The sequence below is a fragment of the Rhinolophus hipposideros genome, assembly GCF_964194185.1.
Source record: "Rhinolophus hipposideros genome assembly, chromosome: 12".
Lineage (NCBI taxonomy): Eukaryota > Metazoa > Chordata > Mammalia > Chiroptera > Rhinolophidae > Rhinolophus > Rhinolophus hipposideros.
In genome coordinates, this window is record NC_138058.1 from 76,514,430 (window position 1) to 76,529,188 (window position 14,759).

General features: G+C 42.8%; 1 protein-coding gene across 15 annotated transcripts in view; it reads left to right on the top strand.

Moving 5' to 3' along the window:
• The first annotated feature begins 7,105 nt into the window (after positions 1-7,105).
• MYT1L (myelin transcription factor 1 like) overlaps positions 7,106-14,759 on the top strand; it is a 368,814-nt gene continuing 361,160 nt past the window's right edge. For 3 of the 15 annotated variants that reach the window (XM_081068002.1, XM_081067988.1, XM_081068003.1), the window contains exon 1: positions 13,361-13,669. The gene's annotated coding sequence lies outside the window, so the exon portion shown is untranslated. The other 12 variants (XM_081067992.1, XM_081067991.1, XM_081067995.1 and 9 more) reach the window with 9 other exon arrangements.

Sequence of the window (14,759 nt, forward strand, 5' to 3'; positions counted from 1 at the left end):
GTCTGCAGGTGCTAGGCTGGTCTTTCGGCAGCTGTTACCACTAAACACGGCTTTCCTCAAGACGCCCAGGAACCCTCTCTCGCTGCATAGCAGCCACTTAATGATCAGAACCAACCCCCCAGTCAGCACCATGCACCCACCTTGGCCTGTTCCCCCAGGAGCATAAGGACCCAAAAGGAGAAAGCGGGAAATAAACAGTGAAGCATCGTGCCCCACTGTGTATAGACGAAACCTAGGTGTTGGCCAGACAACGAGATGCCAGGAGCCGCATAAGGTACAGGCTCCTGTGTTTTTATTGAACTCGCCTCCTGCTCTCTGGTGAGACTATATCTTGCCAAGAAATCTAGAGTGAATGCTAGCCTCTACCGTAGGTCCTTCTAGCATGCTGTCATTGCTGCAGGGGGCCAGCCTCGCATCCTGTATGGCGGGAAGATGACTGCATTTTCTGCCAAGGTGAGGAAGTAATTTAACTTGAGACCAGGCAGTGAATATTCTGTTGTTCCCAGTACTTGAGGAAAAACCATCCTTGTCTTAGGTCTATTGGGATAACACCCATTTCCTTGTGCACAGAGCTGTGTTGATTTGCTTGAGTTAAGACACTATGTTTGAAACGGCACCTCTGGCTTAAGCTTCCAGTAAGTCACCACGGCTCTCTGGGAGCCCTGTGCTCTGTACTAGCCAAGTAATGCACAAAAGGCGACAAATTGAGACTCCCCATCGCTGCATTGTTGGTGATGCCTACACATATGGTGCCCCAGCAATGCCACAATACTTTTATTTATTATGTTAATAACCCATTCACTAGGGATCTAAGGTGAGAATCTGCCAATTGTTGAATATGTCTTTTTCATCTCTCTCCCTAGGAATGGGGGTGGGGGGAAGTGAACATGGAGAGAATTTAAGGCCCCACTGAGCTAATGAGTCATGGCCCCACTCCCTGTAAGTCCTGCTTCACCCAGAAGGCCATGTGATTTCTGGGTTCCCAGGAATTTAGGCAAGACTATGTTCAATGATGCCCCTACAGCTGAGGGGTTCCCTTTCCCAATATATTATTACTCTGACAAACCACTGCAGGTCCATCTGAGAAAGGATCATTTACTTTCCTGATGTCACTGCCAGGTCTTTCTTCAATGATAGCCTTTATTCTGGATGCCCTGAGGCTGGAAAACAGATTCCTGGGATTGGGTGAAGGACCTGGAATCTTTGTGGGGGGGCTAACCTCACACCCTGTTCACAGATATCAAATTCCTCAGTTCGACCAATCAAATAGGACCTTTGTGTGTCACCCTTCTTTTTCCGTCCTGCAAACCATCCCACAGCCATGGCTGATAATTTAATTGTTTTGCCACCAGGTACCATGAGTGACAAATTCCTGCCTTGCCAGATGTTCTCTACCAAGTGAAATAATGATTTCTTTCATTTTCCCTGTTTTTTGTTTCCTACCACGTTCTAAGTATCAATACGTGTATCACTTCGTGTACTTAGTTACCAGTAAATACGCCGCCTAGCAAGGAGAAAAGGCAGAACTACTAGGTTGTTTGAAATAGCAGATGTGGAGGCTGGCTCATTGGTATCAAGGTCTAACCATACTCCCTAGAGTTGACCCAGGCAGGGTGCTGCTGCTGACACCGTGCACACGGGACCCCACCGCTCTTTCTCCAGGAAATTAGCTGTACCCCCACCGCCGTGTCTCCACAGGAGATCCCTGAGGACCGCATTTATTTGTGTAGCCAACTCACAATGGGGAATCTTCCATGGGAACGTCATAAAGGTGGATGATAGGTCACAGGCCCACATCTCAGCTGCAAGGGGAGTTGGAAAAATAAATACCTAGTAATTTTAGTATCCACAGTGAGAGGCCATGGCTACTTAGTAAGGAGGCTCAAATGTAGGGAGGTTCTGAATACAGGAAGGAGATTCAGAGGCCTGAAATGCAGAAAGAATGAAACAGTGCAGCACGGTGTGCCTGAGAAGACGTGGTCTTCCTTCTCTTATTTATGTCAGGTATCTTCTCTGCATCCGTCTTTTCTGCCTAGATTCTCTTTTCCTAATGATTTTCAGTACTAAAACCACTCTAGTTATGCATGACACTCATTACTGTTTGCAGCACAATGGAGAAAAATTCAATTCCAAATAAGGTAACGGCCTAAAATGTGTTTTATGTCTACATAGTTAATGTTAGTGGTGGTCCACAGGTGAACTGGAAAACCAGTCCAAACGCTCTAATTAAACACCTGGTTTGTACCAGCACTAGCGCTATGAATGCATAAGCTAAGGAGCATAAGTCCCTCTTATCCAGTAATGAGAACAGGCGTAGAAATACTAAACAGATGACATAAGGGTGAAAACCTGTGCTGTAAAGACTCCAGCTGCAAGGTACCCCAGACACTGGAGATCGGAAGTCCGGAGGTGGCTTGTAGAGTCTTCTTGGAAGACAGGAGTATGTGTGAATTTATTGGGCTACCAAGCATGAAATGAACAGTGTTTGTTCTTTTATAAAAATTGTAGATCATGTTCTTAAAGTTATGAACTTGGGGATGACAAAAATATCTTTTGTAGATTCTCTTAGTTGGCTGGCTATGATCAACTAAATCTTAAATTCTCAGAATTATGTTTAATACAATTTATATCGATATATTTTGCCAAAAAAGGACCAGCCCTATCAAATCAGGCCAGGTCTATAAAATCATAGATTCTCTACAAAAATCTGAGTACGCGTGCCTTAGAATCCTGTTACTCCAGACCCCCCAGTGTCCCTCCGTTAACATGCAATGGAGTGTCAGTCCCAGACAGATGCGAAGACACATCCAGGAGACCCAACAAGGCCGTGGCTCATCCCTTCTGATCAGCCAGTTCACTGAGGTTACACACAGCTAGCCTCCATCCCATCTGCGCAGCTCTCCTCTGTGAGAGGACCCCAGACTTCCTCTTCGTTCCTCTATTTTTTGCGTTAATCACCAACACCTTATTCTTTTTCACTATTGGCTGTTGAAACATGCCACAGCTGTGTTGATTAGTTGAAGCAAATTCCCTGTAATGAAAATAGGTATCCCATCTCGATATTCTTATTTCTATTTTAATAAAATATCCTTTACCTCATACACGTCTAACTCATAAAGTTTAGTTTTTGATGGGGTGGGGGAAGGTTACATTAGTGCCCAATTTTTCAGAGTGTGCACTGACATACTAATACGTGGATTCCAGGTTTTAATTATTTACTACCCAAGCGTTATGATTTTATTCGATTTGCACCTATGTTATGTTAGTCTAAGATTCCTTTTCATATCACACTGCCTCATTACTGATGTGGGCATAATTCTGGGGAAAAGTAAATGAGACTTTAGGACATGTCATGAGCTTCCTGTGCCCAAGCTGGGGTAGGTCATAATTCCACTTTGCCCAGAGAGCTGGTCCCCGCGCTTTGCTGCTGTGGAACACAGCGTCTGAGGACTTGTTGCGGCCCCTGTTGGTACACATGATGTCAGGACTACTCTTTACACACGAGTCCAGAGAACTGACAGGAAAAGGCCGTCCTTCCCACACGATGAGAGGGCTGTCTGTGGTTAGGTGGAAGCGTCAGAACCTGCAGCTGAGGGTGTGCGAGTCGCAAGTGCAGCCTAGTGTACCGTTACTGGCCGTGTGTTTTATTTTCAAGACACTCATGTCCCCGGGTTGATTTCCTTTGTATTAAATTGGAGGACATACCCATTAGAAGGGGCTGTGTACTCCAGTTTATTTTCTCTAATTAATTCACAAGTTAGTTAGTCAGTTAGTTAGTTAGTTAATGGAGGTAAGCTATGGACTTTCTAATCCAGAAAGGCTTCAATGTGAGCAGCGAGCATCTAAGGGCAGCATAAAGTATATTAGAAATAATTTAGAGCTTGGTAGATAGTCGCAGGCGAAGTGTTTCATTCAGTGTGTGGTTTAACTGCAAACTTCAGAGTTTCAATCTCAGTAGCCTTTGGGGTGCTCCCCAGTCCTCATGTGGCCAGAAGGGCTTTGCTCGTGGGACTCGACTGCCAAGTGCTGGGTTTCCGTTTTTAAGAAATTGTTGTTTCTTCGGTGCCCCTGTACACGACTGCGCAATGCAGACCGAGAGGCCGCTGGGCAGCTGTGCGTCCTGGCTTCACAGGCCATTCACTCTCCCGTGCCTTGAGCCATCGGAGTGCTGGCACCTCAGGCTCTGAAGTCCTGCTCAGGCTGGGGGGTCGGTGGGCTGAGGCCAGCCAGCGCGCACTGAGCGTGTGTGTGGGAGCAGGCGCATCTCCCCTCACGGGGACACCTGCAAGCCGTGCTCACCAGTGCAGTGGCCTGCCCTTCCAGTGACATGCACCTAGAGCGTGGTACCAAAAGTGTTGAAGCGCAGACGTGCACGCATGTGCAGGTGCCCGGTATCTAACTGTGTGTTCTCATAGACCTGCACTTCTAAGAAACACACTCACGTGTATAAATCTGTGATTTAAAATTCCGGGGCTTACTGCCATTTAGAGATTGACTTATTTCTTACTGGAAGATAAGCTATTTTAACTAAGAAAACTGAACTTATTGCTAACACAACTAAGGTAAACAGGGAAACTGTCAGGGAATAACTACATATGTGTGTGCACATACACACATTTCATGTCTACTTTATTTTTAAAAGTGTATGTGGAAGAATAAAAATAATAATATGTTGTATATTCAAACCCTAAGTAGTGCATTGGAGTTCACTGCGTGATGTAAACATTTCAATTTTCCTGTAAACCTTATTCTGCTTACTTCTTAGAGGAATGCTTTGTCCTTTATAAAATGGAAAATTCCCATTGTGCTGCAGTTTCAGTTCTAGGGTCTTTCGAGAGCGCTCCTTTACTCCGTGGTGACCACACTACCTGGAGAATCTCCTTTATCAGTGCGGCTGGCGGGCTGTCTGGGGAGCTCAAGACGAGTGTCTCAGACACAGGAGAATACATGCTCCCATTTTTTCCCACTGACTGTAAATGATTCCTATTCTTTGCTCCACAGAACATCCGATGTGCTGTCCAATCAGCTGAACAAGCTGCACAGACGTCATTAGTGTGTGTGTGTGTGTGTGTGTGTGTGTGTGAGTGTGTGTGTGTCAGAGAGAGAGAGAGACAGAGAGAGAGAGGGAGTGAGAGGGAGAATGAGAGAGAGAGGAGAAAGGGAGAGGGAGAGGGAGAGGGAGAAGGAGGGAGAAAGAGAGAGTGGGGGAGTGGGGGGTGAGGGCGGGCAGCAGGCGCAGGCCTGCAGGCTGTGCCCTGCCGAGCGGGCTTTCATTACGGCAGCCCTATTGATTTCTGGCTCACACTGCAGCACTGGCTGGAGTGCATGCAGCAGAAACAAGATCACACCCCAGAGACAGGAATTGCTAAGGCAAAAATAAGTATATGTTAGTTTCACATAAAAATCATGTATCTGTTACCAAAAGGAAGCAAAAAGGGGAAATTTAGACAGCAAAATGGGAAGATTGTTAATAACTTACAATAGAGTGTATATAGGAAAAGTAGAGTATAATGAATTCAGAAACACCTCTGGTTGTACTTTTTAAGCTATTTTTCATGAGATGAGAATGGGCTAATTTCCAGAATGCCCTTTAAAAAACCCTGACATTTTTCACAGAGATATTGAAAAGTATAGTTTATTTGAGAGTAATCTTAAAGCTATGACTGAGAACTTTGGGGGGGAAAATGTCAAATTTATGTGTATTAATTTTTTTTAGATTATTAGATCAGTTAGTCAGCTTTCATTTTTCTATTTTTGATGCTTTGTGTTGCATAATATCTAGGAGACAGTAACAAGCTGGGTGCAAATGTTTGAAACAGCCATTGGTTTCTACAGAGCTGCATTTCAGAATCCAGCTGAGAGCCTGTGAAGGAGAGCTCTCCTCAAGGTCTGCTGCCCAGGATGTGGTTAGAAACTGAGGTGCGAGGTGTAAAAGTATTGTCTCGGTCTTTAGGCAGCTGGAGGTTATTATTGGCCCTTTTACCCCAAGACTTATCAACTGTCCCCCGCCCCAAAAGAAAGATAGAGGTAAGTCCAGTTTTACAGTAACGGTGTTTTCAGGCAGGCAGTCTGCTTGTGAGCAGCAGAAAATCAGAAGATTTGAACAACCCATTCCCATCTCCCCACCACACACACACACACATACACACACATATACACACTCCAACACCAGTCGGTTAAGGGGAAAAGGGCGATACCTTTTTAAAAGACGAAAGGCTGTAAGCCATTCTTAGCAAGAGCTATATTGAGCATGCTTGCCAGACAGGCAGCAAAGCTGAGCCCCAGTTCCGCCCAGACATGTGCCTTCCATTTTCATTTTAATCAGCGGCTCAGGATGGCTGCTGATTCATTTTGCAGGATGTCCCCCTGGGAGCCAAGGTGGAAGCCTGAGGCGAGCCGCTGTGCCATCAATGCAGCACACTACACCAGACAGGGAGAGCACGGGGACGGGAAGAAAGAGAAAAGGCTTCAGCTTGCCACGTTCCAAATGTCAATATGGCTACTTAAAAATCCTTCACAAAACCAAGTCCATTACAGAAAATATAATGAAAGAAAGGGAAAAAAAAAATTGTCACATCGTCATTTCATTATCCACCTACCCCTTCAACACACACACACACACACACACACTTCCATAGAATGGCTTGAAATTCTAGATTTCTTCATGATCACTGTAAGATGCCATATGTGTATATATATATATATATATATACACACATTTTTTTAAATTTACCTGGGCTGCTAAGTAGCTGGGGTGGTATACCTGATTTAGCTGGAGACTTTGATTTGTGGGATTGACAACCTCATTATGCAGTGAGCTTATTATTGATATTATTCTGCTCTCGGTTGCCATGGCCACCTTGTGAGACACATTCAATTTTCTCTCTTCCATCATCATTATCTATGAGGCCATCTGTTGTGGAAAATGAATTCAGCCTCATTTGCATGACTGATAAGCAATTTTTTTTTTTATCTATTTAACAGAAGGTCATATGCCGGGGATTTGGAGCTCGTGAAAAAAAATGTGGAGAAAAAGCGTATCGAGAGGATGAGTGGGAGTGGGTGCGTTAGGGGATGTATGTGGAAGTAAAACAGATCCCTCAGGCCCGTGAGCCTATCGCGCTGCATTTGTCATTCGTGCCCGGCGACATTTTTTTTTTCCCTAAGCTACTGCACACTAAACCGTGAGAGGGCTTTCCCTGCAGTCTTCTTGAAGCCCCCTGGCTTTCTCACTCATTGTTGGTGGGTGTCTTTTAAATTTTTTCACTCCCTGGACTGTGGGTTATCATATCAATATTCACTGAAGACAAAAAGCCGCCTTTGTGCATCTGCGTGGTAGGCACATTCCTCATCTCCTTGCCGACCTGTGCTGGGATAGGCTTGTCTGTGCTTTACGTGTATCTGGGCAGCACAGTTCCCCAAACTGAGCTCGTCCACCTTGTGAGGTATGTGGTCTGCGTGAGGTTGATTGTGGGACTTAGCGGACAGGGTCTGTCTTTCTGTAGTTGCAGGGCTCATGCTGCATCGTCTATTGTTTGCTCCTTTTCCAAGTTATTTTTATAGCATGGCTGGTAGCTGAAATGTTCCTGGGCTAGAGAGTGTGTAATCCACAGCAGTCCCTTTTGAAAGCAAAAGGGGTATTAGGTTGCATGCCTTCACCATGATGTTGTTTGTAAAAACTTGCTGCATGGCTAATACTTAGACAAGATTCAGATACTGAAACAAAAACTTCCCACAGACTTTACTGGATTACTTGACATGACAAATAAAGCGTACCATTCTTACAAAGGCTGTTAAAGCTTTAGATATCCTTAATATAATGTGATATTTGCCTAATGATAAGAAAGTTAATTTATATCATTTAATTTGACAAACTCGAAGATTTTTAACTATAACCTAAATGTGTGAAGTTCATCATGAGGAAACAGTATTTCATTTGTAACAGAGATATGTCTTATAATGCAACTTAAATTAATAAACTAAAAATTCAAAATGCAAACTTTAACTTCAAGGTAAATCAGAATGAGGCAATAAATATATATGTAAATATTCATGTGATAGCCATTCAAAATATAGAGCACTGATAGTGAATTAAATATTAATGTACTCATGACAATTTCCTATACCACTAAAACTATGTAACCTACAAAATTTTAAGTTATTTATTTACTTAGAGTAAAAATATTTTTCATAATAAGAGCTTTTTTGTTTGTGTTTGTATTTTTTACTGGACAAAAATAACTTCCAAGACAAAAGTATCTCCTACCACCCTTATAGACATCAGGGAGTCTCTGAGTGTTCAATTTTATAAAAGTTATGTAAAGGCATGTTTTCCATACAGATAAAAGTGTGATTATTTTAAGAATAAAAAGTGTTTTTGACAATATTCCTTTTGGAAAAACAGTTCCATTGCATTTCTTTAAGTTTCCACCTCTCAAGAACTTTGAATCCAAAGTACTGATTGTATATTACACATGCCATTTAGTGCCACAGTCTAGAAAAAAGGAACTTAATTTTTTTTCTAATTGACCTAAAGGAAAGTGAATGATTCTGTCACCTCAAGTGCAATAATTCAATTGGTTAAAATTCTTAAAATTGTACTGTAGTAATACATTTCCTTTATTAAAGACAACAGACCATAGTTGATATATTCGTATAATAGTGTTTTACTTAATGGCACTTTTTGAAACTCTTGCCACATTGTCATAGACGTCACACAAGCAATAGCAGCGGTTATATAATCCTTCCTTTTTTAATCAGCCATTTTAAAAATATATTTTAGCTCGAGTACTAGAGAAGTAATTTCATTTTAAGTATGAATCTGACATGTAGAAAGTTCACAACAGTAAAAGCCTGATAGTTAATGACGATTATTCAGTTATCTCACTTTAAGCATTAGTAAGGTGATACCTGGATCTATATTATAATATGTAAAATTATGCTGTTGCTTTTTGATCAGTACATATAATCTTTAGATTTGTGAAACAAAATTGTCAACTTCTGAGAAGCCTAGGAGATAGCACAGTTGATTTTCCCCTCCCCCCTCAAAAAAAGTTAATTACCGATCTTGGTTGGCTTCTTCCTTGCCTCCCTGACATTTGACTGCTGCTAATTCACTGATTAATCTCATTAATGTGATTATCGTAGGATTTGGAGTTGGCTGCCATTGTTCTGCAGACACTGCTATTCAGCCTGAGCACTTGCCACCTCATTCAGTTTTGCTGTGATTTTTCAAAGGCTGGTTGAGTGAGCTATTGTGAGCAAGGCTTCTCTCCTTTTCCCTTTCAGCACCGGGAGCTGTCCGCTGCTGATAGCAATTCCGTTCAGCAGTGACTGACTTCCTGCTAGTTTACTGGCAATGTGAAAATGGCTCACTTTCATCACCTTAATGACTGTCCTCGCTGAGGCAGAAGTAGGAGCAGCCTTTATGGTCACAATTGGATGTTTTGAAGATGGTGGCAGAAAAGACATGCAATCTCCATATCTCTATTTTGCATGGAAAATTTTTATTCTACTTTCCAAATTTCCAAACATAACATGATTTAATTAAAAATACTTGGATATGTGTACTTGTGATTGAAAAATACGTAAACACTGTGGAGACATGCTCTTCAAATGGGAAATCTTTATGTAATGGAAATTTATGCAATTAATAAAAATCTCAGTTCTGAAAAGCAGGAGAAGCATCAAGATGAACCAGTAAGGCAGAAAGTATACATGAAACATAAATTTCAACTTCTCTTGAGTTAAACTTGAATCCTCCAGCCAAACTTAGGCCAATTTCATAAATTTGTGTTAGAAGCTAAGATCAAGGATAAAGGCATAATAATGTCTTTATTATTTTAAGTATGTGCGGTGTACAAAAATTCCTAAAGGAATAGGAGCACACAGTTTCCTCTTGAGTAATAAAAGCAGTACAGCATGATTTTAGGAAAATGGAGGTATTTTTCAAGAATGAGCCTCAGTGTAGTGCTTTCATTGTTCCTGTCATATTTTCACCTAACTTATTTTTTACTCTCTTGTAAATGTTGTATTTCTCACCTTACTACTGAGTATACCTAATTATTTCACTGTCTTGTGTTGTATGTCTGTTTTCTATGCCAACTTTCAATCAATTAGGGAAAATAAAAATATTTTGCAACTTCAAAGCTTTTTAAAGTTTTTGTATTTGTTAAACCATACTTAAAATTAAAAATTTGGAGTGAATAATCTGATTATTTGTTGATTTTCTCTTAGAAATACTTCACATGTAGGATAAAAAAATGCCATCACTTTTCTGGGAAATATGCATTTTGTGGCCTAAATAATATGTTTAAAGTCACATGTGTAAACTAGATTTCCAATTCTACCTGTAAGGCAATCTAATTTGAGGGAGAGGTATTGTTTTAAAAAACATACTATATCATCTAAAATACTTTACTTATGATGTATTTTGGTAGCTATGTTTTTAACTTCAAAAAACTTAAAATTTTATGTACTCTGAAATATTTGTGTTCTGAAACCCACTCAGTGGCATAAGAGGGCCTAGAAAGATGTCTTTTGGAAATGACTACCCTGTTCTGACATTGCAGTGTGGCTCTGCTGGATGTCCCCTTCCATGTCCCCATGGCTGTAATTTCCAATCAATAACCAGTTTTTCAACTGCACCTAGTACTTCGCCATAAAGTCTACTTTGATGCAAAGTCTCACCAGAGCACTGTCCAGCAAGCACATGAATGGCAGATTCGAAAAGAGAGATCTTCAGTTGTGCTAAATTCTTACCCAATTATTTTGAGTCATAATTTGATTGCAATAGTATTCTTATTTTAAGTTTCTGAAAAAGCTCTCTTCATCAGTGTTTTCTTTGGACAAAAAAGAAACATGTAGCATTCCTTTGAAAGCAGCAATAGAGGATAAGCTCGAACAAAAACTTGAATATGATTAGCACATTTTTCACTAAGTTAAGTTTCATCACACTGTGTTCTTCACCACAACACTCGACCTACATTAGTCTACAGCGATTCCAAATACACGAAAGAGAAAAGGTACCACAAGCTTAAAGAATATGTATATATATATATATATATATATATATATATATATATATATGTATATATATAATATGTGTAAATATATGTAATATGATATATTTATAAATATATATATTTAATTATTTTAAATTTCATTTTGAAATGGTAGGGGGTAAATCACATCCAGATATCATGTGTGGCTGATATTAAAAATTAAATATTTTAAATTGTCGTACCCCACAAATTAGAAACATTGCCTGTAATGACCATAACTTACATAAGGTATAATGCTAAATAGTCTATTTTTGTACCAATTTATTATGTGATCTTTCTGATATCAGATGATTTCGAGGTAGCAGCTGTACATTCTTCCATCAAATAGGCTGTTGCAATGCAACATGGTTTCAGTTTGAAGTGTGCTTTGTGCTCTCCCTTCCTCCCTCCCTCCCTCCCTTCTTTCTCTCTCCCTCCCTCTCATCTTTCCTTCCTCCCTCCTTCTCTCCCTCCTCTCTCCTTCCTCCCTCTCTCCCTGCCTGTCTCTTCAGTCCTCTCTCTTGAACTCTGTGGTTTGTCCCTTTTCGCCTCCCTCTTCTCTCCGTGTCTCTTTCACACCTGCATTGTTCAAGCATACACGATGAGTTTTCTACGCCTGTTTTCACAAGGATGCTGTTTTAAGCTTTGACATCATAATGAGTCCTCAGGGTATCTGTGGAAGTAATCAGGGATGGCAGAGAAAATGTAAGCCAGGTGTTATAAAACTAGAAAGAATGCACAAATGCTTATTTATTATGTGAGGAACTACTGAGAAGCACTGCTATATTGGGCTGTTCTGTTAGAAAATTTTCCTAAAATGTATCTCTTTAAAGAAAATCCCTACTCCCCACGTGGCAATTATTGGAGAAGTTGGGAGGGAGAGGAAAATCTTTTGGTTTAAGTGTAAGGGGTATTGTGCTCTGAGAAGATGGAATGGTACAGGACAGTCTCTGAGAGTGTCGCTGCTCTCAGACCGCAGTGGCAGCCAGCAGAGCTGGGTGAGAAGGGATTGTCACCTCTGTAGTAACCAGGATGTCTGGTCTCGGCACATCAGGCAAGAGCCTCGGGATTTGGAGGAACCACCTCTGAAAGCCAGAGGAAGGCGTCCCTGGTGACTGGGGACTCCCGTGCCGTTGCCCCCACGGACAGCACAGCCAGTGTTGTGTGCTGTGGAGAGGCCGCAGTGGTTTGTCACCGCAGCTGCTCTGCCCGAGGCTCAGCCTGGACACAGGGGGCTGACAGAGTGACGCCTTTGGAGCACGGGGACGAATGGAGTGGCAGTGTGTGGGGAGAGGCAATCAACACGTGCGAGCGTTTCTACGCGGCAGGAATAGCCCTGCACGTGTACAGGGACAGACTGCGGAACTGGTGGCCTGATGGCCACCTCGTCATCCACATAAAGGTACCTCTTCCTTTTCTTTTAAGGTTGCATGGGATTTCTCTGGTTGTTGCCACTTCCCTGTCTTCTGAAAGATTTCACCCGACCTCTTGAGTCCTTCAGCACATAGTTGTTTCCTTGACTACCTGTCTTCAGCTCGTGTTTGATGACAAATCATAGCACTTCTTCAAATTGCGTGGTTTGGTGTCCAGATGAGCCGGCACTGGACTCTCTCCCACGGAGCTCCTGCTCAGTGTAACGTCACTGTGGGCACCGATATGTCTGCGTGCCGCCTGGAGTTGTTATTAAACAGGAGTCTGTGTATTCGAGGCTCGTGTCCAGGGGGAGGGGTGGGAGGTGCTAAGTAGCCTGTATGATTTCATGTGGTCGTTCGCGGTGGTGAGCGTTATAAGAGAGAGGTTTGCAGAATTCGAGGTATAGTTACCACGGGAGTAAAACAGTCATTGCTTGCCTCAAGAAGCCATTTATAAAATTGGCACTTCTTTTTAACCGGAAAAACGCTAATGAAAGTCCTAGATCTATGTTGCCTTTTGTATTTTTGAAATCTAATTTGGTCTTGCCTGTTGAGAGAAAACTTTCTGATGTATTTTTTTCTCCAAACAATACTAAAAGGTTGATAATGCTTTAACTTTCTTAGAGAAATAGTTCTATGTCTTTTGTTTTAAAAGAAAATGAGACAAGAAGCTCATAGGGAAGCAGAACAGACTTTAAGAGTCAGCTGGCGTTAACTCTTGTGTAACTGCTCTCCTCTCGGAAAAGTGGCTAGGCGCCTTTGGGAACCTCTTTTTGTTTTGTTTCGGAGCTAAGCAGTAGTACCAGGGAAAACGCTGCAGGTGCAGCTGACTGCGAGGTTTCTTTGGCCAGGGAATGACTTTACCACAGCGTCAGGGATGGGGGTATTTTTAGACACGCTGCCTGGCCGGTAGCTGTTAGCAGCCTGCCTGTGGCATTTCTCATTCTCATCTATTACATTACATACGGCACTGCACATGATACACATTGAGCTGTCGAGGTTGAGGGCCTGTGCTACAATGTAAGAACCATACAGCAGCATCCCCACTCCTGCCTGACGGGCTGCGAGCCTACTAGACAGGAGGGTTAGAAATTGCCGGTGTGACCCACAGCTCTGCCTGGGAAAACATCTGGCTCAGCGACAAAGCCCCCCCAGGCTGGGACTCGGGGGTATGGATGTGTTCTGCAGAGCTTAGAGGATGCAGCGCGAGACAGGGTAAGTCAGCCGTGTGCTCCTGGTGTCTCTCTGCAGCGACGTGGCCTCCCCGGGAGCCCTGCCTGCTGCACACGGGGCGGGGGCGCAGCCCACCTCTGGCTGCCCGGCAGTGGGGGCTCCTCTGCCTCCAGCACGCATGCCCATCTTCCCTGGCGTTTAGTGGTGTCAACTTATTAATTTCCATCCTCGACTTCGGGCCTGTTAGTTTCCTGTCGGAAAGCATTATTACTTTTGTCCATGTGGCAAAATAATTAGCATACAGATGAGAAGTGGCCCGGTGTCTGAGCGCCAGTAGAGAGAAGATGTGCCCTGGGAAGTTGATTGGATGAATGGAGAACAAATGGTGGGCGTTGGAAAGCATCAGAAGAGTTTTGTGGTCGTGGAGCAGGTTGGAGCATTTCCTGGGTGAGTCCCCAAGATGGAAGGCAGGGTGGCTGCCGGGGGAAGGACGGCTGCCGGGCGCTGGCCCAGCTGAGCCCGCCGGCTGCAGCCGCCCGCACTTGACACCCACGACTTTGTGTTGCTGTGGCCACCAGGTAAATGTGTCCTGATCCTCTTGTTGTTCCCGAAGCCTTAGCTCCACTCCCTAAAGTGCAGCAAAGTTCCACTCCGAATGGTCAGTAACAAAAGAATAGTCGTCTGCTGCTGGTTTGGAGCAGTGCTTCATCCATCTTCCTGCGCCGGTGTCTGAAGGGGAAATGAACTGTTTAGAGATGATTGTTTTCAGAAATGTACAGCAGCCATTATTCACTGTGTTTAATTAATATTTTCTGGAGCAGTGTATCCAGACCAGTAAAATTAGCAAATGTTGTTTCAATGAAAGACCAGACATAATTAGTTTTGACTGGTATATATTTTTCCTAGCTGGAGGAAGATTTTGGCTGATTTAACCAGCAACTTCCAAGAGATTATGAAAATTGAACTGACGTTCCTATTGATCTGCAGGATCTCCAGATAGGAAATGTAAAAATTAGCACAAGCTCAGGTACTGTCAGTTCGTGTCAGAAAAATGGAGACTATTTTGGACAAATCAGTCCCCTGAGTTGGAAAGTAAGTATAAAGCCTGCTGGAATCCTAATTTTCTATTGTC